Below are 23,403 nucleotides of genomic sequence, written 5' to 3' on the forward strand. Positions count from 1 at the left end.
GCCACCACCTTGCAGTTAGATCTCTGACTGCTGAGCTAGCAATGAGGGAGGCTCCGTGGGCATGGGACCCTCTGGGCCAGGTGTGGGATATAATCTCCTGGTGTGCCATTTGCTAAGACCCTTGGTAAAGCACAGTGTTAGGGTGGGAGTTACCTGATTTTCCAGGTGTTGTGTGTCTCAGTTTCCCTTGGCTAGGAAAAGGGATTCCCTTCCCCCTTGTGCTTCCCAGGTGAGGCAATGCCTCGCCTTGTTTCAGCTCTCGCTGGTCAGGCTGCACCAGCTGACCAGCACCCATTGCCCGGCACTCCCCAGTGAGATGAACCCGGTACCTCAGTTGAAAATGCAGAAATCACCCGTCTTCTGTGTCACTCATGCTGGGAGCTGGAGGCTGGAGCTGTTCCTATTCGGCCATCTTGGGTACATCTCCCAGAGATAATTTTATCTCTTCATTTACAATATTTCTTACAACACCTTTCCTCATCTCATTGTTTTCATTGGAGTTTACAAATTAATATTGAATAAATATAGTGATAACAAGCTTTCTGTTTGATTCCTGGGTTTTACTGGATTCTTTCTATTGTTTCGATGTTGAGAATACATTGATTTGTGGTTTTCGTAAATATTGGAACTATTTCCATTATTAACTTTTCTGTCTTACCTAAACATTTTTATTGGGATTAGCTGTTAAATATTATCAAATGTCATTCCAACATCTGTTAATGTGATCATATGAGATATTCTTGAATTTGCTGAAATACTAAATTATGTGGATGCTAATTTGAACCTCTTCTTGCACACCCAGAGTAAACCCTACTTGGTCAGTTTGGGGTTTTCTGTTGACATACAGCTGGGTTCTATTTGTTAATATTTTATTTAAAATATTCACATGTACATTACTACATGTGATTGATCTATTTCAATCATGTTGATACTTAATTTATGCTAGATTTATATAATATTGGGAAGCTTTCCATATTTTCTGTAGTATAGATAGAATAAATTTCATTTTTTAAAAAGAGGTTTGATAGACCTCATCTATGAGAATATCTGATGGCTCTTACTTGCCTTCCAGTCACTTCTGTAGAAATCGGCCAACAAAATTTCTTTGGTTTACATTGATAACTTTGAATTTCACTAAATGTGATCCTTTCCTGCTAGCATTTCAAGTTAAATGCCATAGATATGTTCACAATATATCTTTATATTATTTTAATTCTTTCTGGGGTTGTGTGTGATTGTCTCATTTCTCATTCCTAAAAATATTAATATTTTTTTCTTTTTTTTTTGGAACTAGGAGTAACATATTTATCTAATTTAATGTTCTTTAAAAATAGCTTGGGCTGGGCGTGATGGCTCCTGCCTGTAATCCCAGCACTTTGGGAGGCTGAGGTGGGTGAATCACCTGAGGTCAAGAGTTTGAGACCAGCCTGGCCAACGAGGTGAAACCCCGGTCTCTACTAAAAATACAAAAATCAGCCAGGTGTGGTGGCGGGTCTGTAATCCCAGCTACTCAGGAGGCTAAGGCAGGAGAATCACTTGAACCCGGGAGGTGGAGGTTGCAGTGAGCTGAGATTATGCCATTGCACTCCAGCCTGGGCAACAAGGGCAAAACTCCATCTCAAAAAAGATAAAAAATAAAAAATAAAAAAATAAAAGAATAACTTTTGGGATTCTGTCTCAATTTTATTATTATTATTTTTTTTTACAAAATACTTGTACTTTTAATCTTAGCATCATCTTTCCTAATTTCCTCTTTCTGCTTTCTCTTGTTTTGTCATTGTCATTTTAATTCTTATGAAGTCTACTGACCTAAATTACTTTTAGTTCTTCCTCTTTAATACAGAGACATTTAAAAACTATGCATATTTCTTTGAATAAAATTTTCATGTTTGACCTATTATATTCAGTGAAATGCACAAATCACAAATGTATAGTTCAGTTTTGATAAATGCATTTACGATGTGACTTGTACCCCCTTAAGATAAAGAAAATTTTCACCACCTCAAAGAGTTCATTCATGACCTTTTCTAGGAAATCCCTTCCCCCTCCTAGGCAACATTGTTCTGATTTCTCTATACCATAGACAGATCTTGCTGAGTTTGAATTTCATATAAATTGAATAATGTAATAATTCATTCAAATGTAAGCTTTATTTCATTTAGAATAATGTTTTTGAAATTCACTTAGTTTTAAAAACAGGCTCGTTTTTTGTAGAACAGTTTTAAGTTCACAGCAAAATCGACTGAAGGGTATAGAAATTTCCCACATACCCCTTACCCCTGCCACCAGAGTTTATTTAAAATTGACAAACCTACATTGGTACATCATTATCTCCCAGAGTTGATAATTTAAATTAGGGTTCACTTTTGGTGTTGTACATCCTACGACTTTGAACAAAATCCACCAGCATAGTAATCATACAGAGGAGTTTCATTTTCACTGCCCTAAAAATTCTCTGTATTTCATCTATTCATCCCTCCCTCCCCAACCTCATGGCAACCTCTGATCTTTTTCCTATCCCCATAGTTTTGCCTTTTCGAGATGTCATATACTTGGAATCACATAGTATATAGTCTATTTGGATTGGTTTCTTTCACTTAGTGATATTTATTTCTGTGTCACTCATGTCTTTTCATGGCTTGATGGCTCATTTCTCCTTATTGCTGAATAATATACTGTTATTTAGATATTTATATAAATAACAGAATATACTTAGATATTTAAATATAAATATATCAAAATATATCAAATACATTAAAAATATATAACATGTAAATATAAATATTTGATACATTTAATATATTTAATATATTTAAATTTCAGTAACAGAATATTATTTTAAAAATTAAATTACTGGCACTTAATATGATTATTAATATAAAACTTAATGTAATATCATTAAGTGAAAGAAGCCAATCTAAATAAACTCCAGACTGTATGATTCCACACTGTATTTCCATTCACCTCATGAAGGACATCTTGGTTGCTTGCAAGTTTTGACAATAACAAATAAAACCTTTATAAACCTCTGTGTAGGTTTTTGTTTGGGCATGTTTTTGATTCTTTTGGATAATAAGAAGGAGCACAATTACTGGATCATATGGTAGGAGTATGTTTAGCTTTGTGAGAAATTGCCAAACTGTCTTCCAAAGTGGCTGTACAGTTTTTCACGCCAGAAATGAGCAAGAGTTCTTATTATTTCACATCCTTGCCAGCATTTGGTGCTGTCAGTGTTCTGGATTTGGGCCATTCTAAGAGGTAGTATCTTATCATTATCTTAATTTGCATTTTCCTGATGACATGTGATGTGAAGCATCTTTTCATAAGCTTATTTGTCATTTGTATATCTTCTTTGATGAGGTGTCTGTTATGGTCTTTGACCCATTTTTTAATTGGGTTGTTTGTTTTCTCATTGCTGAGTTTTAAGAGTTCTTTTTATATTTTGGAATACAGTCCTTTATCAGATATGTCCATTGCAAATATTTTCTCCCAGCTTGTGGCCTGTCTTTCCCTTCTCTTGACAGTCCCTTTTGCCAAGCAGAAAATTTTATTTGAATAAACTTTATTGCTTATAAATACTTTCTATTATGGATTGTACCTTTGGAATTGTATCTAAAAAGTCATCACCAAAGCCACAGCCAGCCTGCTTAGTGTTTTAATGATAATAATGACAAATTTTCTGTTATCTGTATATATATTTTTTTGAGGCAGAGTTTCACTCTGTGACCCAGGCTGGAGTGTAGTGTTGTGATCATGGATCACTGCAGCCTTGACCTCCCAGGCTCAAGTGATCCTCCCACCTCAGCCTCCCGAGTAGCTGGGACTACATGTGTTCACCACCATATCAAGCTAATTTTTGTATTTTTGTATTTGTTTTTTTTTTTTTGTAGAGACTGGGTTTTGTCATGTTGCCCAGGCTGACCTCAAAACTCCTGGGCTCAAGTGATCTGTCCACCTCAGCCTCCCAAAGTGCTGGGATTATAGGCATGAGTGACTACATCTGGCCTCTTGTGTTATCCTTTACAAGTTTTGTAGTTTTGTGTTTTACATTCAGTTCTGTGATTTTTTGGGTTTTTATGAAGGATGTGAGATCTGTATCCAGATTCGTTTTTTTACATGTGGATACTCAGTTGTCCAGCATCATTTGTTGAAAAGACCTTTTTTTTTTTCTCCATTGTATTTCCTTTGCTTCATTGTCAAAGAACAGTTGACCATATTTGTAGGGGTCTGTTTCTGGACTTTCTTTCCTGTTCCATTGATTGATTTGTCTATTCTTTCTCCACATTGTCTTGATTACTGTAGCTTTATAGTAAGTCTTGAAGTGAGGTATTATCAGTCCTCTGACTTTTTTCCCTGCAATATTATGTTGACTATTCTAGGTCTTTTGCATCACCATATAAACTTTAGTATCAGTTTGTTGATAGCCACGTAATAATTTGCTGGGATTTTGGTCAGAATGGCATTGAATCTATAAATTAAGAAGCCGTGAAGGACTGACATCTTGACAATATCAAGTCTTCCTAGCCATGAACATGAAATATCTTTCCATTTATTTAGCATTTTGATTTCTTTCACAAGTTTTGCCATTTTCTTCCTAGATACCTCATACTGTGTTTTAGGCTTATACCTAAATATTTTGTGGTGCTAATACAAATAGTACAGGTTGAGTAACCGTAATCTGAAAAGCTGAAATCCAAAATGTTCTAAAATCCAAAACGTTTTGAGCACCAAGATGCTTGCTTCTTAATTTTGGATTAGGGTGCTGAGTTGGCATAATGCAAATTCTACAAAATCTGAAACAATATGAAATCCTAAATATTTCAGTCCAAGGATTTAAAATAAAGGATATTCAACCTGCATTGTGTTTTTAATTTCAAATTCCACTTGTTCATTACTGGTATATAGGACGCCAATTGATTTTTGTGTATTAACTTATATTCTGCAACCTTGCTATGATTGTTCAGTAGTTCCAGGAATTACTTTGTTAATTCTTTTGGATACTTTTATTACATTTCTTATTACATTTCTTATTGTACTTTTCAAAATGCTTGTCCTAGAGTTTCCAATATATGTTTACAGTTAATCCAAGTCAACTTTCAAATAACATTATACTACTTCACTGGTAGTGCCAGTACCTTATAATAATAAAACATAATTCTAAATTTTCCCTCCTGTTTTTGTATCATTACTGTCAATCATTTCAATTGCACGTAAGCATACACAATCAAGTACAGTATATTGATGCTATTATTATTTGGAACAAACTGTTATCTGTTAGATCAATTAAGGATTTTTTTTTTTTTTGGACAGGTACAGTGGTTCATGCCTATAATCCTAGCACATTGGGAGGCAGAGGCAGGAGGATCACTTGAGCCCAGGAATTTGAAACCAGCCTGGGCAGCATAGGGAGACCTTGTGTCTACAAAAAATGTTTAAAAATTAGGTGGGTATGGTGGCACACGTCTGTGGTCCCAGCTACTAGGAAGGCAGAGGTGGAGAATCAGTTGGGCTCAGTAGTTCAAGGCTGCAGTGAGCTGTGATCAAGCCACTGTACTCCAGCCTGGGTGACAGAGTGAGATCGTGTCTTAAAACAAAAACAAAAAACAGTAAAAAATTTAAAAATAATTTTACCTTCACTTAAACTCTGCCTTTCTGTAAGTAGATTCTAGTTTCTGATCCATATCGTTTCTCTTCTCTCTATGAAACTTCTTTTAACACTTGCAAGGAAGGCCAACTAACAACAGATTTCTTCAATTTTTGTTTGTCAGAAAAATATTTCTTTTACCTTTGAAGAATAATTTCCCAGGGTATGAAATTGAGGTTGGTGGGGTTTTTTTCTCTCAGTATTTTAAATATTTCACTCCACTTTCTTCTTGTTTGCACGGTTTTCGAGATGTTGGATGTAATTATTATTTTTGTTCCTCTGTAGGTAAGGTGTTCTTTCTCCCTCTATCCTCTCTAAGAATTTCTTCTTTACCTTAATTTTTTTGTAGTTTGAAAATAATATGCCTAGGTCTAGGTTTTTTTGACATTTATCTTGAATGGTGTTCTCTGTGATTCCATTAGTTTGAAGAAATCCTCTGTCATTATCGTTTCATATATGTCTCCATTTTCTTTCTTTCTTTATTCTTCCAGTATTCCCATTATATGTAGGTTACACTTTTTGCAGTCGTCCCACAATTCTTGAATTTTCTGTTCTGCTTTTAAGACTTTTTTTTTTATCTTAACTTTTTGGTTTTCTAGGTTTTTATTAACATACTCTCAAGCTCAGAAATTCCTTCCTCAGACATGTCCAGTCTATTAATAATCCAGTCAAAGGCATTCTTCACTTCTGTCACAGTGGTTTTGATCTCTAGCAGTTTCTTTTCTTTTCTTTCTTTCTTTTTTTTGTGGTTCTTTCTAAAAATTTTCATCTCTCTGCTTACATTGCCTCTGTTCTTACATGGTGTCTACTTCGTCAATTAGAGTCCTCAGCATATTAGTCATAGTTGTTCAAATTCCCAATTTGATCATTTCAGCATCCCTGCAATACTTGAGTTTGATTCTGATGCTTACTCTGTCTCTTTTAACTGTGTTTATTTTTTAATTTTTTTTTTTGGCCTTTTTGTATGTGATTTTTTTCTTGAAAGCCAGACATAATGTACTGGGTACAAATAGCTGTTGTAAATAGGCTTTTAGTAATGTGGTGGTAAGGTATGAGTGGAGGAGAAGTATTTTACATTGCCATGATTCCATTTCAGTCTTTTAGTGAGAGCCTGTGCTTCCAACTGTGACCGTGAACTTCACACCTGCTTCTCAGGACCTCAGTAACTACCCACCCCATTAGGTGGGACAGGATGTCTAGAGGTCTGGAGTTGCTTACTCCTCTTCTTCCATGTGGAAGGATAGAGGGGACTGGAGTTGAATATTTCCCATCCCAGATGAGTTTGACTCTGATAAAACCCCAGCAGGTAGGCTCTGGTTAAATAATTTCTCCTGAAGGCAGATCTTCCCTAGTAAGAATAGAATGCTCTGATATATTTCAATATGATTCCCTATTTACCTTTTTCCTGTCTGAAGCATGAGGGAATTTCTCCCAGTATTCACTGTTGTGAGCCCCGGATACTCACAACAGTATTCACTGTTGTGACTCCCTTCACAAAACTGTGGGGACCTCCAGTAACTGGGTCCCTTTGCAAGTTGTATCTCTTGGGCTTGGCTACACTATGTCTTCAGGAATTCATCAATTACATTTCAGGTTTCCCTACATGGTTTCCTTGGTGGTTTCTGATCCAGTGAGTTGCCTTTCTTTGTATTCTCCTGTTGTTCTCTCCAATTTAGGGGGAATTGGTTTGTTCCATGATCTCAATTCTTTGATGGATCTAAAAAGAGTTGTTGACATTTTTAGTTTGTTCAGCTTTTTACTGGTTAGAATGGAGTAGTGACTTCCAAGTTTCGTATGTGCCAAGAATAGAAACTGGAAGTTCATGTTTTAAAATCGCTCAGTAATTCAATACTTTTCATTGATGAGTGGTATTCTATTGTATCTATATACCAAAATTTGTTTATACTCTCCCCCATTGATGGACATTTATGTTGTTTCCATTTTTTTTTCTAGTGTGAATGCAGTTACTGTTTTGTACAAGTTTTTTGTGGCCTTATTTATTGATTTCTCATAATTCAATATGAAGAATGGAGTTGTTGAATCCTAATGTAAGCATATATTTAACTTTATAAATAACTGTTTGTTTTTTTGAAGGTGTTTTTATCATTTTACAGTAACACCAGAGGGCTTGAAAGTTCTGGTTGCTTCACATGCATGCCAATATTTTGTGCTGTCAGTCTCTGTAGTTCAAGTCATTCTAATGTCTAGTTGTTCCAGCACCATTTGTTGAAAAGACATTTCCTTCCTCAACTGAAATTCTTTGATGTCTTTGTTGAAACCAGTCATCTGTCTATGTAAGTTTGTATTTGAACTCTCTATTCTGTTTCATTGATCTATTTTTTATCTTTACATTAATATTTCTTTATCTTTGGACAGAACAAGGGAATGTATGAATGTTTACTAACCCATTTACATACAAATATCTACTTTTTTGTATCTCCTTATCTGTAATATTTTAAAATATGTATGCATTCATGTTTGTATTGATTATCCCAATCCAGTGTCACGGATTCTAATTGCCCTCACCTATTGCTTATTTATAACATTTTTTCTCTTACAGTGAAAATCCTGGCTTCCATTATCTACAGTTTATTTACTTATTTGTTCAATTCTAGTACACAAATAATTTCAAATTTGCTAACTCCTACCCCTGTGAGAAACAAATTTACCAACTTGAGTTAGTGTTTGTGTGCACAGAATTTTGTCTTTGTACTTATAGTATCCAGTAAAATCAGTTTCCCAAAGTTAAGTCAAAAACTTTTTTACCTTTCAGTGATATAATTCAAACATTTGTAAGACTTGTTTGTTACAGTCCACATGCTATCCTGTCAACCCCTGACATCCTGGTTAATTTTTATAAGTTTGCAGAGTTTACTTTTGGTACTGTACAGTTCAATGGGAATTTGACAAGTGCATAGAGTTATGAATCTACCACCTCTGTGCCATACAGAATAGTTCAATCACTCTACAAATTCCTGTATGTAGCTCCTTCGTTGTCTTCTTTTTCATCTCCCAATTCCCGGAAACTACTGATCTGTTCTCCTTTCCTATAGTTTTGCCCTTTTCATAATGTCATATGATTGAATCTTACATATGTATTCTTTTGGTCTGCCTTCTTTTCCCTGGCAAAATATACTTAAGGTTCATCCGCGTTGTTGCACAAATCACCTGAGTAGTAACCCATTGTATAGCTATACCATAGTTTGTTTATACATTCACCTGTTGAATGAAATCTTGGTTGTTTCCAGTTTTTTGATATTTGAATGAAGCTGCCATAAACATTGGTGGGCACGTTTTTGTATGAACATAAGTTTTCAGTTCACTTGCGAAAATAGAAATGAGATTGCTTGTTTCCATGGTAAATATAGGTTTAAATTTATAAGAAAATATTAAGTTACTTTCGAACCCAGCTGTGCATTTCACATTTCCAACAGCAGTGAGTGAGAGTTTCTATTGCTGTGCATCTTCATCAGCATTTGGTATTGCAGATTTTGATTGGTTTTCAGGAGTTGTTTTTTTTTTAATATATTCTGGGTATTTGTCCTTTGTCAGATATATGCATAGTAAACACATTTTACTAGTCTGCTGTTTGTCTATTCATTTTCTCACCAATGTCTTTTGATTTGCAGAAGGTTTTAATTTTCATGAATTTCAATTTATAATTTTTTTATGGTTAGTGCTCTCCGTTTACTGTGTAAAAAATCTTTGCCTACTTCAAGTTTATGAAGACACTCTCATGTGTGTTTTTTTTTGTTTTTCCAAGAAAATTTATAATTTTAGCTTTTACTTTTAGGTCTGTAATACCCCTCAAACTGATTTTTGTGTGTGTGTGTATGGTGAGATAAATGTCATGATTCATTTCTTTTCTATATGGATATCCAGTTGTTCCAGCACTATTTGGTGAAAAGACATTCCCTTCCTTCATTGAAATTCTTTGATGCCTTTGGTGAAACCAGTCATCTATCTATGTGTAATTCTATATTTGAACTTTCTATTCTGTTCCATTGATCTATTTTTCTATCTTTACATCAGCATGGCACCATCTTAACATTCACTTCATAAAAAGTTTTAACATTAGTTTTAAATTCTCCAACTTTGTTTTTTTTAAAAACTTGTTATAGCTATTCTATATATTTTGGATTTTAAAATATATTTTAGAATCAGCTTGTCAATTTCTTCATTATGCCTGTTTAGATTTTGAATTGACATGTGTTAAATCTGTAGATCAATTTAGGGAGATTATTTATGTCAACAGAATTGAATCGTCTAATCTTTGAATATGTTATAACTCTTCATTTACTTAAATCTTTAATGCCTATCAACAATGTTTTTTAGTATTCCATGTACAGATTTTACAAACATTTCATTAGATTTTCCCTTGGTATTTTATATATTTTGATGTTTTTGTGTATGGTATTGTTTAGTTAATTTGATTTTCCAATTGTTTGTACTAGTATATAGAAAGTACACTGATTTTATGTTTTGAGCTTGTATCCTGCAACCTTGATATATTCACTTATTTGTTCTAATATTTGCTTTGTAGATGTCTTAGAATGTACTAAATGATGCCATCTGTAGATTTATTTTACTTCTTCCTTTTCGTTCTTAATGCCTTTTATTCCTTTTCTTGCCTTATTGCACTTGCTAAAATCCCAGTCCAATATTGAAGTGGTAAGAATGAATATCCTCATCTTGCTCCTGATCTTAGAAGGGCAAAGCATTTATTATTCAATATTTCATCATTAAGTGTGCTATGAGCCATAAGGTTTTGGTGTTTCTTGTTTGTTTCCTTTTCATAGTCAATTACTTATCTGGTTCAGAAAATTGCTGAGAGCTTTTTCTTTGTAATTATGAATGATTGGTGAAAAGATTTTTCTGTATCTATTCCAATGATCATATAATTTTATTTTATCCTTTATTATTTCAATGAGGTGAGTTATACTGATAGATTTTCAGATATTAAGCCAATCTTATGCTCCTGAAATAAACTCTGATTGGTTGTGATGGATTGACTTTATTATATATTTCTGGGTTTGAGTTATTAATATTTTGTTGAGGATTTATAGGTCTAAGTTTATTAGGGATATTGATTTCACGTCTTCTTTTTTATAACGTCATTGCAAGATTTTGATAAGGGTTATCTTGACCTCATAGAATATGTTAAAATTCCCTTCTCCACTATTTTCTGAAAGAGTTGTATTATTTCTTACTAATTGTTTGACAGAATTCACCAGTGAAGTTACCTGAGCTTAGACTTTTCCTTGTGGGAGGTTTTAAATTGTGAATTTAATTATTTAACAATTAATAATGAATATTAAGATAGTAATTAATATTAAGATTATCTAGTTTTTTCCTATAAGTCTTAATAATTTGTGTTATTGAGAGAATTTGCCAGTTCTATCAAATTGATTGGCATTGCTTTTTAAAATATGCCCTTATTATCTTTTTAAGACTTGTAGAATCTATAATAATCTCGTTTATTCATAATTATGGTTATTTATATTTTCTATTTTTCTTGAGATATACCTTAGGTGGTAGAAGGCAGCTGGTGTGTTCAGTGATGCAGGTTGTCAGTCTTCTTCCAAGATACAAGGAAGAAGCTTCTAGCTCTTCAGTCTCCTTATGTTCTCCCAATCTGAAGGCAGGAGCAGAAAATTCAGTCTACCTCTTTATCTTTATTTTTATCTTCAACTCTTTAGAGATTAGAGACCCTGAATCTCATTAGGAACATTGTAGACCCACCAATCCCCTCCAGGGCTTTCAGAATCTCAGCAAGTAAGCCTCCACTATAATAGTCCTCCTTCAGTTCCTTGCCTTAGGGCTCATCAGTATTGTCCTCTGAGCTTTAGTCAGGTCCCACAGGAAGGAAGTTCACAACTCTTTTGTTTATATCATCTACGAATGTCTTACCTGCTGTTTGCAGCAGCTGCTGGGTTTTCAGGAGATAGAGAATTTTGATAAGAGTTGAGAGTGAATGGAGATAGTATGTTCAGGGAATAGCCCCTTCAATTTTCTGGGCTCAAACTTTATTCTTTAAATTTAAATTTGTGAACACTGTTTAGAAAGTTCTGTCTAAAGATTCACCCAACATTTCCAGCATTGAAGTCAAGCTCTGGAATCACTCCTTGTTTTTAATCTATATATCTAACTTTGTCCCTAATGAATTTGCAAAGGGTCGTAAAAACAGAACCAATAGATTGTACTTCTAGAACAGGGAATCCTTTTCCTTTGTTCTTTGGTATATATATACATGCATATATATATATATATATATATATATTTTTTTTTTTTTTGAGACGGAGTCTCGCTCTGTCGCCCAGGCTGGAGTGCAGTGGCCGGATCTCAGCTCACTGCAAGCTCCGCCTCCTGGGTTCACGCCATTCTCCAGCCTCAGCCTCCCAAGTAGCTGGGACCACAGGCGCCCACCACCACGCCCAGCTAGTTTTTTGTATTTTTAGTAGAGATGGGGTTTCACCAGGTTAGCCAGGATGGTCTCCATCTCCTGACCTCGTGGTCCGCCCGTCTCGGCCTCCCAAAGTGCTGGGATTACAGGTGTGAGCCACCGCGCCCGGCCTTTTTGGTATATTTTAAAGAAATGTTCTTCATTAATGGTAAATGTGTATGATTATCTGAAATTTTCTCTCAGTTTGATCCTTCTTTAAACATCACTGAAACCACTGAAAAGCATTTTATTCCCAGCACTTCTGCTTTTTGGATGCCACTTTATTTGCTTCTATTTCTCCTCTCTCTGTCTTCTATTATAAGGTCATTTACATAAAAATTGAATCTTAAGGTGGTTTATCAATACGTTATGATCATTTTTACCTGCAGCAGAGAATACTCACATTTGGTGTTGCCATGGAAGCAATTATGCTATCAAAAAGAAAAGAATGAAGATTTCAGTTCGGGTAGAATTTAGGTTGGACTGACAATGTCGGAGAAATGAAAAGTTGCCTACTATTTGTGCCTGAAGGAAAAGAAGATATGAATTAGATAGTAATTATTCACTTTGTTTTAAGACTATCTATAAGAATGCAAAATCAAATTTGGAATCATTTTGTAAGTCTTGCCTGTATACTAAAGCCATACACTAAAGCTAACAAGAGAGTGCCATTTGGTGACCTGATTGGTCTTTATCAATTACATTGACTTAAAAAAAAAAATTACTCCAACTTGAATATATTCCTCTTTTAACAAGCTAATCTTGAAAAACAAAATTAATCTTGAAAGATGAAGGGTAGCTCGATCAGCCACTTATCACAGAAGTCACTGAGTTATATAATAATTTCCTCAGCACCTCCACTTGGGAGAATCTTTTTTCTAGTTTTGCACTAAACCCTATCTACAGTTATGTTTCCATTATATTCCAAACTAGAGAAGAATCATTGCCAAATAACATAGTATTGGATATTGAAGACAAGTAACTTGAAGGTAAGCTATTTTGTAATTTGATAGAGGAACTCAATTGAAATATAAGGGTAATCACAAAACTTAGAGAGGAGGCAGGGAAGATAACACTTTATAACTTCAGAATACCATTAACATTATCCTCAGAACCAAACACAATTTTTTAAATGCACTATTTAAACATTTTTTCTCTTTAAATTGTTTTTCTACAAGTACTTTTCTCAATTTAGACTGTGGATATGGATCTTTGCCATCGCATACAATTTGCTTTCTAATAAATTTTTATTTACATCCTGGAGAACTCATCTTCCCTGAACATCCTAAAATCTAGGTGCTTGGGACAGAGGAGGGATGAATGAAGGCTTTTTCTATCATTGTTTATTGCCTTCCAGGAGAGTGGAATTTCTACAGTGAATTACAATTAACTGGAGACTGAGCAATCTGGAAGTGCCACTTTGCAGAATATTATGGAATGCCATTCTTTGGACATTTTTACAAGTGGGGAGGGATAAGCATGGTATAAGAGAAGGAGCTCTGGATTGAGGTTTTAATGTATTTCAGTTCCTGTGCTAAGTACTTTACATTATATTACAGTGAGACCATGGTCACATGCTTTTGAGCCAGGTAGTCTGGGTTGGATGTGAACTCCCCACTTAGCATTATGGGATGTTAGATGAGTTATCTCTGCTTTGTACCCTTATCTAATAAGAACATAATTTTCTATCAACCTTAGAAGCTTGTTGTAAAGCACAGTGTTATATAACATCTGCTCTTACCATTAATTCTTAAAATATGTCCATAAGACAAATAATACTATTGTTTCCACTTTACAGATGACAAAACAGATGATTAGAGAGGTTACATAACTTGCCCAAGGTCACACTCCTAGTTCAATGGCAAGATGGAATCTGAGCCTAGGCCAGTTGGACTTTAAAGACATTATTCATTAGGATTACACCAGATGTGGCTTAGCTTCTAAGTAACCGTGTGATATTAGGAAAGATAATTATTCCTTCAGAGCCTCAATTTATGTAACTGCGTGACTAATGGGGATCCTGGGGCTTAATAGAAACAGAGTTACTTCCAGTTAATGGAAGTAACTGCTTATGAAGCAGGTAAGTGGCTATCATTAGAAGTGAAGACTACCTCTGTGAACCGGCATGATAGAGTAGGAAGTGCTTTGTGAGTTTAGATACAGTGTGGCCACTTGCTAGCTATGAGGTCTTGAGCAAACCAGTTCTCACATCTGTATCTGAGACTCAGCCAGCTATCAGCTTTCAATGCCCGAAAGCATTATGCAACAGACATGTCAAATTCTGAAGGCTGTTTGAGATTCAAATCCAACATTTGACAGGAAACCGCTGATTGGGCAACTTCTGTGTCTGGCAAATGTGAAGGAACCATGCTCTGTGTGGAGTACTCTTTAGTCGCTCCCTAGCTTGAGCTAGCCAAGCAAAGAAGGTCTGAATGGGAACTTCAGGCCACAGCATGGGACTTCAGACCCAAGGCTTCACTGCCTTTTAAACTTTTGCATTCTTATGTTTCACTCTTCTCCTCTTCATCTACCATCTTATTTCTGGCTAAAATAAGGAAAACCATTAGATGTCCAGCATCAGCACTCAATGTGTCAGAAACCAAACTCTTTCTTAGAAGACTATGCCTCATTTCCTTTTTCCTTTTCTTTTTTTCTTTTTTTTTTTTTTGAGATTAAGTAAGCAGCTCTGCCACTTCTTAGCAATTTATTTAGAGTAAGTAAATTTTCTTCACTAAGCCTCAGTTTTCCTGTCTATAAACTGAGGATAATAGAAGCTGCTTCCAGAAGTTGCAGTAAAAATTAAATATAATAGTACACATAAAGTTCATAACAGAGTGCCTGGTACATAGTATGTGCTAACCCATAGTTAGCTGGTGAGAGGAGCTCAGAGGTATAAAATGAGGTAAAAATCAAGTGTTGGTAAGTTTTGTTTCTTGTGAGCAATTCTGATCCACAGTGATAGGAAAGGACAACTTAACTTTTTCTTAAAATGAGGTTGGGAAACTTTCTGGGATTCATATATCTCTACCTTAATGTGACACTCAAGAAAATCATATGTACTCAGATCTTGATATTAGCTTGCTGAAAATGTTGAATTTTAAACTCAGATATTTGTCCTTAAAATATGTGTTGAATTATTTCATTTATATGTGCCTGAATTATGCACAAAATTAAGACATCATTTCTACCATTGATGATTTTCAGGTGAGCCAATGAGATTACAAGCTATATTTTCAGATGTGTAACTTAAGGAAAGGGCACAACCTGTTACACATAATTTTGTCATAGACCATCAGGTTGGATACTGTATTAGTCCATTTTAATACTGCTATGAAGAAATACCTGAGACTGGGTAATTTATAAAGAAAAAGAGGTTTAATGGGCACACACAGTTCCAAATGGCCAGGAAGGCCTCACAATCATGGCAAAAGGTGAAGGAGGAGCAAAGTCACGTCTTACATGGTGGCAGCCAAGAGAGCATTTGCAGGGGAACTGTCCCTTATAAAACTATCAGATCTCATGATACTTATTAACTATCACAAAAATAACACAGGAAAAACCTGCCCCCATGATTCAGTGACCTCCCACTGGTTCCCTCCCATAACTCGTGGGAATCAGGGGAGCTACAATTCAAGGTGAGATTTGGGTGGGGACACAGCCAAGCCCTATCAGATGCTATAAGATGTATGCTAAGCAAATGCAGAAAGACGTAGATAGGACATAAGATCAAGGGCACAAGTACTGAATAAATCATTCAGTTGCATTTTGTAGTTGTGGGTTGCCCAAACAAGGTGTTGCCATTGGAGACCCTGGTTAAGAAAACAAGGGGTAGGAAAAGAAACTTGGTAAGGTTCATGGAGGAAGTAGAGTGTCATAGGATGGGTCAGTGATAAAGTCAAAATGGCCTGATGATTTGTGGAAACAAAGAACATATTCTGGTCCAAATAAAACATTGAGAAAGGGCATCAGCAGAAGTAAAATGAGTAGACAAAGGAAGCACTGAATTAATTTGTCTAAGAATAAGAGTAGAAGAGTAGAAAGAACAAACACTCTATTTTTAGAATCACGTTTTAAAAATTCAGTCACTGGCACTATTGCTTGATGCTTATCCAAGACACTAAACTTAGCGTCACCTTTTACTTCTCCCTCTTTTATCACATCCTGCCTCTCATTTTACAAACCCTCTTGGGTTGATGTACCTACTTTATTCTCTCATAAAATCATGACTTATCTTGCCATTTCCTAAGTGGGCTTACTTCCAGAAAAATTTCTGCAAATACCTGTGTTTTAGCCTAATTAACTTTTTCCAAATTCACAATGGCTCCTACTTACCCACAAGACAAAATGCCAGTGTATCCTTTCATTCTAGGCTCCTTATTGAATTTAATGTTATCTCTTATGATACTGTATAACAAAAATTTACTATGTTTATTGCTATGCAACTACTATGTATTCCCTACTCTCCAGGTGCCCATGAGTGTGTGATAAACCAGTATGTGCCCTCACAGGTCTAGCACTCAATATTCAAATCACCTCTTACAATGCAAGTGACTTCTTGGATAGTTATTAGAGGGAAAAAAAGCAAAAAATAAGAAGTGTTTGAGAAGATGTGGAGAAGCTGGAATGCTTGTGCATTGCTAGTGAAACTGTATAATATAGCTGCTGTGAAAAACAGTATGGTAGTTCCTCAAAAAATTAAACATAGGATTGCCATTGATCCAGCAATTTCATTTCTAGGTATACAGCCAAAAGGTTTGAAAGCAGGGACTCAAACAGATATTTGTACACCATGTTCATAACAGCATTATTCACAATAGCCAAAAGGTGAAACCAACCGAAATGTCCATCAGCAGATGGGTGATAAACAAAATGTGGTATATGCATACAATGGAATATTATTCAGCCTTCAAAAGGAAGGAAATTCTGACACATACTATGACATTGATGAATCATAAGAACATTATGCTAAGTGAAACAAGTCATTCACCAAAGGACAAATACAACTGCACTTATATGAGATACCTTGAGTAGTCAAAATCATAGAGACAGAAAGTAGAATGGTGGTTGCCATGGGTTTGGGAGAAGGAGGAACAAAGTTAGTGGTCAACAGGTACAGAGTTTCAGTTGAAGAAGATGAAAAAATTCTGTAGATGTATGATGGTAGATGCTTGCACAACCATCTGAATGTATTTAATGCCATATACTGTACACTTATAATTGGATGAAATGCTAAAATGTTATTTGTTATATGTATTTTACCACAATAAGAAATTTAAAGAAATCTTGAGGTAGTAAGCAAAAAGTTAGATTCTTCCCTCAAATTGACTTAGCAACATTAATGACAAATGCAAGAAATCTGTAGATGATGCCAAAAATATTAACACAATAAAAAAGATGAGAGAAAAGATAGATATATAATAATAATCTCCAAAAGATATAGAAAATAAGGGGATCAAACAAAGATAACAAATGGAGAATGGCATGAATCTGGGAGGCGGAGCTTGCAGTGAGCCGAGATCGCGCCACTGCACTCCAGCCCGGGTGACAGAGTGAGATGGAGTCTCAAAAAAAAGAATATTGCAAGAAAATAGAGAAATTTTGCTGAGTTGAAGGACACAGGGTTACAAAAATGTACAGGTCCTTTAAATACAATAAATTAATGAATATGGGAAAGAACCATAAACTTTAATGTGTTTTTTTTCCAAAGTATGTTTAGGAAAATACTAGTCCTACGTGATAGTCTGAGCAGGGAGAGAAAGGGCAACCACATGTTAACAGTTTTCGGAAGTATTATAAATATTATACCCTTCTTGCTTTGTACAACACATCAGATCTAGGAATTCCAGTGGTGAAGAAATCTGTTAATCTTTATTTAGCCCAGAATTTCCCTGGTTTAGCTGAACAAAACACCTAGTAATGTCTCAATACTCCCTTTGGGAAGAATGATGTAATTGATGAAAGTACATGGGATTTTTGAATCAGCACCTGGATTTGCATGTTAGTTCTCTGAGTCTTTCAGTCTTCTCATATCAAATGGGAATAGTAACAATAATACCTATATTAAAGGTAGATATTTCCTACTAGGGTACATATTAGAAGTTGTGGTTGCTTGGCAAAGTAACCCATTAATTGATTTAATTAATAGATTAACCAATTATCACGGTTATAATACCATGCAGTAAAAAGTGAAATTCTGAAAAAATGGAACTACAAATTGATACCATTTGATAGGAACATATAAAAGTTGGACCATAATTAGGGATCTTGATGGGCTGTGGTGGTTTTCTATAACTAGGTACTTAGGGATAAATTTGTGTGTGTGTGTGCAGCATATGTGTGTTGATGATGAGTTGGCAAGAATTTCTTAAAAGATGAACAGAGTTAAAGGCAACTTTGGGATTACCCAAATTGTGAGGCAGCAACTATTCTCATCAATAATATAACCCTTGGTAGTCCAATATGAAACCCAATACTGCCATTGGGGTGTAATTTGTCTCGGTCTTTGTACTACTAATTATGTCCCTGTATGAGCTGCTGGAGGAATCTAATTTCATTTCTGAATGTGACAATTTTCCTTTGCAAACTAAAATTCAAAGAGAACTGTAATCCTGCTTGTTGCTGTTCATCAAAAGATGACCTTGTGAATAATATTTGAGATAATTAAGGATTACGCATATCTTGGGTTATTCCTAAATGCATATGAAATGACTCAAAATATCCACATAACCCTTGTTTGCTTTGATAGCATATGAAAAGCTTGTCCTTGAATTATTCTAAAAGCCCTCTTTAATTTGTGTAAAATATGGTCTTGAATAATTATTTTAAATAAAATAATGCCCCTTAATAGTTATTCAAGATGCTTTATGTGTTCACAATAGGTTTTCCTGGGCTCTCACCTATAAATAAATTTTCCATTCTGCTGTCCTTGGATTTGCTGTGCTAACAAATGTGTGACTTCTGTAAAAGTGCTGACGTATGTTTTATGAATGTGTCCCTTGATGCTAATATCAGTACAGTCAATTTGCAGTAATTACTCTGTTGAAGAATTCATAACTAGCAAAACACAGACACACGTTATATTGTAAAAATACCTCCAGAATGTAACACATAGAATTCTACAGCTTTCTCTTGGTTGAAATACACATATTAATGGTTCATGTAATCATGGAAAAATCTGGTATAACAAGAATTGTTCACAATATGGGAGTGATTTACAAATATTTAGATCTTAAGTTGTATTCAGACTTGTAAATTCTAGGTCATTGCCAGGAAAATAGGCCTAATGGAATTGTCCTCCAGAGTGAATAGAAATATCTGTTACCAAATGGTTTTGATTTGGAAAATATGATTTGAGAAATACAGCAGCTCTACATTTAATAGAGATGGCATTGACATAAAAAGGTATGTATCTGGGAAAAGTCCTTAAAGAATATATACACATACACAAATATATATGTATTTTGGTTTTCAATGCTTTATCAGTTTAATATTTTCCAGGTGTTGTGAATATGGCTGGGGACTATATTTGACTAATGTCAAGTTTGTTCTTAGTATTTAAGCATATAGAACTTGGGGAGACTTCATTTTCTGATATAAAATACTCATTGTGTTGCCTGTGCTTTCAGCTTTGAAAGCTCACAGGCCAAAAACTACATATAGCATAGTTAGGAGAAGGATATTGTTAGAATAAACAGATACAGGTTTTTGTGGATTATCACCATATTCATAGGTTCAGATAAGTTTTCTCAGCTTTTAAAATCTGTATTACTTTGTGTAAATAAAATATGTCTTCCTCTTATGTAAAATTTAGAAAAACAGAAATAACATGACTTAAAGACCAAGGTAATGGTAAAAAAATTACATCAAAAGATATACTTCTTGACTTTACCGTGGGATATGAGTTTGAGCTTTGGATTTGCTTGCTTGTCACAAGCTTTTGATCCAAGGAAGTATTGAAGTTTGAGCAGATTATGGATCACTTTCAGTGTTAAGCTTGTTGTAAAAAGAGAAACTAATATTTCTGAAAATGAAATAGTGACTTTATATATCCCATGTTTCAGGGGTTAAAAATATCTCTATAGTGATGTTCTAGAAATTATCTAAGATGATCAAGACAAAGTTAATTTCATAACTTCTTAGAGTCTGGAAAAGATTGAAAATCATTAAGAATGTGGCTCCATTTTAAATTCAAAATTGGAAATTTCAGCATCATAATGGGAAACTATTGCCTGATTTTAACTTACAGAAAATTAAATATGATATAATGTTCTCCTTGAAAAGATTTAACACAGAAGATGGACAGCTACATTAGCATAAATTTTCATGATAATAGTGAGTTTTGGACAATACTAATAAAAATAATGTCTTAATTAAATACTTGCCATGTGGCCATTGTGCTAAGCATTTTCCATTAATTTTAAAAGATACAGAACTTTAACATCTTTGAATTTTCTAATTTAATTCTCAAAACAACTGAAAAAAGAGTTAACATTATCTTCATTTTAGAGTTGAGGCATAGTAAGGTTTAGTAACTGAAGTTTCCAGACATTAAGTAACTTGCCCAAGGTCACACATCAAGCAAATAACAGAATCTAAACTTGAACCTAGATTTCTTTGATTGTTAAGTCTTTAATCTTAATCTTAATCATAACTTCAGAATATACATCAATCCTTTTAAGCAATGTAAACAATGATATTGATGTTTGCTCCCTCTATTAGTACATTAAAACTTCAAATATCCTAGAAAATTTGCCAAGCTTCTGAAAATTACTTTTTACGTTAGGTGATTGAACTTTTCCTCTTGTTTTAATAATGCATACAACTCAGTTCTTATCTTGCAGATCTAATCAATCATATTTTCCCTTAACAATTTTTACATGGAATGAAATATTCCTTTTTTTTTTTTTTTTTTTTTAAATTGAGACGGAGTCTCGCTCTGTCGCCCAGGCTGGAGTGCAGTGGCGCGATCTCGGCTCACTGCAAGCTCCGCCTCCCGGGTTCACGCCATTCTCCTGCCTCAGCCTCCTCAGTAGCTGGGACTACAGGCGCCCGCCATCACGCCCGGCTAATTTTTGTATTTTTTTAGTAGAGACGGGGTTTCACGGTGGTCTCGATCTCCTGACCTTGTGATCCGCCTGCCTCGGCCTTCCAAAGTGCTGGGATTACAGGCGTGAGCCACCGCGCCCGGCCGGAATGAAATATTTCGATACAGATATATTCTATGTCTATAAATAGAACTCTGTGAATAGTGGTTAGATCTGTATCAAGGGAGGCAAATAAGCTGGTGTTTCACACACTGTGCAGAGTTTGGAAGTCAGTGTGTGTGGATGAAAATGCAGAGAATTCCCTCACAATATTGTTTTCTTCATGGAATTTTACCAACAATATTGATCAGAAACTCAGAATTTATGGAGTAATGTCAATGAACATTCTGATAATATTATTTCCAATTAAGTTTATTGACTTTAAATAACTTGGACAGGCCTTCAAAGATATTCCTGGGTTTTAATAGTGGCTCCCTTGGCTTAAGAAAACAGTCTTTATTTTTCCCATACTTGAATGAACACATAGCTGCGTACAATCCCTCATCAACAGATACATCACTACTAATTACAAAAAAAAAAGTTGTATTTTTTTCTTTTATCAATTATGAATTTGGTATTGACTCTAGGTCATCAGTTCAGCACTTAACCATAGAATTGAAGAAGAAATATTGTGAAAATCATTTTTTGTTTTCTCTCTAAGCAAGGTGTGAGTAGCATTCAGACTAAAAGCTTTCATGAGAACTCCAGTGGTGTGAGATTAAAAAAAAAAATGCTTAGTGATTAAAGGGAAAATTTCATGCGAAATTTTCAGAGCCTTTGTGGTTTTCTGAATATATGTCTAACACCAGCTGATTTTACGTGTTGCTGAGAATCATACTTTAGCAACAAACAAACACATAAAACAACAACAAATAAAACAAAACCTCTCTCACATTTCTGTTTTTAAAAAGGCTTATATGAATTTTGACTTAAATTTTATTCAAGTCAAATGGGCCACAAGTGTTTTACACAAATAATATCCAGAGTAAATTGTATGCCCTTTTTTGCTAGGAGTATGTCTTACCATTGAGTGCTCAACCAAGAGGACAGTCAGGATTAAAATCCAGCCCTACTAATTCATAAAGCTCTGTTGCGTGCTCGGGCTGCGTCAGCCTAGAAGATTTCATCCCAGCCTGGACATGCATCTGAATTTGCATGTATCAATAGCTTATACTTTGTTTTAATCGCAGAGTGGTATCCCATGACACGATGTACCAAACTGTTTAACCACTCATCCATCAAGAGCATCTGGGGCACTTCCTGTATTTGGTTATTACAAATAAATCCACAATGGACATTGTTTGTAGGTTTTTGTGGGCACGTAAGTTTTCATTTCCTTGATGTAGAAGAACACAATTGCTGGGTCTTAGGATCACGTTTTTGTAAGAAACTGTCAGATTATTTTCCATAGTAGGTATAATATTTTACATTCCCATCAGCATTATATGAGTGATCCAGTTTTTTCACATTTTTGTCAGCATTTGGTATTGTCACTAAATTTTATTTTAGCCTATCTGATAGATGTATAGTGATAGCTATCAGATATTGTATTGTGCTTTAATTTGCATTTTCCTAATGGCTGAATGAAGTTAAACATATTTTCATGTGCTTACTTGCCATCTTACATCCACTTCAGTGAAATGTGTTTTTCCTGTCTTTTGCTTATTTTCTAACTAGATTTTGTTTACATTGTTTTGAAAGATCTTTATATATTATAGATACTAGTCCACTGTCAGATATTTGGTTTACAAATATTTCCTCCCAGTCTGTAACTTGTCTTTTTATTCTCTTAACAGGATCTTTCACTGAACAAAAGTTGATAATTTTGATGGGGTCCAATTTATTAATTATTTTCTTTTATGGATTGTGCTTTTTGTGTCAAGTCAAAGAACCCTTTTCATAGCTCTGGGTCTTAGACCCTTTCTCTTATTTTTCTCTAAAAGTTTTACACCTATACATTTTACAGTGAGGCACATATTTCATTTTGAGTGAATTTTTGAATAAAATATGAGATTTAGATTTAGGTTATTTATTTGTTTATTTTTTTAGCCGATGAAAGTCCACTTGCTTCCCTACCATTTGGTGAAAGTCTTTCCTCTTTCCGTGAAGTTACTTTTACATCTTTGTAAAAAATTAGTTGGGGCTATTTGTGTGGATTTATTTGTGGGTTCTCTATTATGTTCTCAGAATCTGTGTGTTTATCCTTCCATCAATATCACATTACTTTAATTACT

At 34.7% G+C, this 23,403-nt stretch overlaps 1 protein-coding gene and 1 long non-coding RNA gene across 2 annotated transcripts in view; one reads left to right on the forward strand and one right to left on the reverse strand.

Annotated features, from left to right (window-relative positions):
- LOC139356620 (uncharacterized) overlaps positions 1–11,285 on the reverse strand; it is a 36,164-nt gene extending 24,879 nt beyond the window's left edge. The window contains exon 1 of the long non-coding RNA XR_011608724.1: positions 11,171–11,285. This is a non-coding gene — a long non-coding RNA (uncharacterized lncRNA). The remainder of the gene's footprint in view (positions 1–11,170) is intronic.
- LOC105493522 (potassium two pore domain channel subfamily K member 2) overlaps positions 1–23,403 on the forward strand; it is a 235,399-nt gene that overhangs the window by 34,159 nt on the left and 177,837 nt on the right. The window lies entirely within an intron of this gene.

The sequence above is a fragment of the Macaca nemestrina genome, chromosome 1 (assembly GCF_043159975.1).
Source record: "Macaca nemestrina isolate mMacNem1 chromosome 1, mMacNem.hap1, whole genome shotgun sequence".
NCBI classification, from domain to species: domain Eukaryota; kingdom Metazoa; phylum Chordata; class Mammalia; order Primates; family Cercopithecidae; genus Macaca; species Macaca nemestrina.